Source organism: Mandrillus leucophaeus, unplaced genomic scaffold (assembly GCF_000951045.1).
Source record: "Mandrillus leucophaeus isolate KB7577 unplaced genomic scaffold, Mleu.le_1.0 Scaffold158, whole genome shotgun sequence".
Lineage (NCBI taxonomy): Eukaryota > Metazoa > Chordata > Mammalia > Primates > Cercopithecidae > Mandrillus > Mandrillus leucophaeus.
The window spans coordinates 2,492,102-2,493,335 of record NW_012101565.1 but is presented as its reverse complement, the minus strand read 5'-3'; the positions used below and the strand labels follow the sequence as shown (position 1 = coordinate 2,493,335).

At 46.2% G+C, this 1,234-nt stretch overlaps 1 protein-coding gene across 4 annotated transcripts in view; it reads left to right on the top strand.

The window, feature by feature from the left end:
* The first annotated feature begins 235 nt into the window (after positions 1–235).
* The window catches only part of ZNF34 (zinc finger protein 34), a 7,951-nt gene continuing 6,952 nt past the window's right edge, over positions 236–1,234 (top strand). For 2 of the 4 annotated variants that reach the window (XM_011975721.1, XM_011975723.1), the window contains exon 1: positions 236–290. The gene's annotated coding sequence lies outside the window, so the exon portion shown is untranslated. The remainder of the gene's footprint in view (positions 291–1,234) is intronic. The other 2 variants (XM_011975724.1, XM_011975722.1) reach the window with 1 other exon arrangement.

Genomic DNA, 1,234 nt, shown 5'->3' with positions numbered 1-1,234 from the left:
CCGTGCATGGCCTGTCCTGTTCTTTCTTGACTGTGGTGCTGGTTCCATGGGCTTGTGCAGTTGGTGATGATCCACTGAACTGTGTACTCAGGATTTGTCAACTTTTATAATATAAATATACTTCAATAAAAAGCTTTAAAGATATAGAAAAGGTATGTAGCTACCACAGCTTTATTTTAACTAGTGTTTGATCTAATATTTACTGATATTTAGCCTTTCTGTGTTATTTTATTTTAGGCCAAATAGTTGCATCATGTGTACCTAATCCAAGAGTCTCATGCTTCTGGTAAGTGAGTCAACCTTATTTTACTTATTTATTTTGAGACAGGATTTTGCTTTGTCGCCCAGGCTGGAGTGCAGTGGTGTGATCACAGCTCACTGCAGCCTCTACTTCCTGGGCCCAAGTGATCCTCCCACCTCAGCCTCCCAAGTAGCTGGGACTACAAGTGTGTGCCATCACAGCCGGCTAATTTTTTCTTTTCTTTGGTAGCATTGAGGTCTCCCTACATTGCCCAGGCTTGTCTCAAATTCCTGGGCTCAAGCTATCCTCCCGCCTCAGCTTCCTAAAGCGCTAGGATTATAGATGTGAGTCACCGAGCCTGGCCCCTTCTATCATTTTTAATTTTCTTCCTCAGCCCTTAACATTTTGTCTTCATTCTTCCATGTAAAGTGAATGAGTATTGTTGTTTTCCTCCTGAATGAGAGAGCTTAGCATGCCAGAGAGGAGGAGGGGGATAGACAGCCCAAGGGCAGCAGGCAGTAGGGGTGAGACTGGAGGCTGGGCACTTTGGTGCACTCCTGTAATCCCAGCAGTTTGGGAGGCCGAGACAAGAAGATTGTTTGAGCTCAAGAGTTCAAGACCAGCCTGGGCAACATGGCGAAACCCCATCTCTACAAAAAAATACAAAAATTAACCGGGTGTGATTGTTGGGGTGATCAGACCCAACACCAGGCTGTGGGGGCTGTGAAGTCTGGCGGAGTCAAAGGAGAAAAGACAGGTTAAGAGTACATAAGGTGGGCCCAGGGGGCCAGTGCTAGTATGGAGGCTGCGAAGGCCCCGAGTTCTGGGAGCCCACACTATTTAATGGTGATCAAACAAAGAAGCAGATGGTGAGGACGTGCATATGTGAGGGTAGACAGGTGAGGACATGAGGATGTGGGGGTAGAAAGGTAGTGGTGCATCAAGCGTGGCTGTGATGGTTTAGCATTTTCTTTGATGCATATGTAATATGCT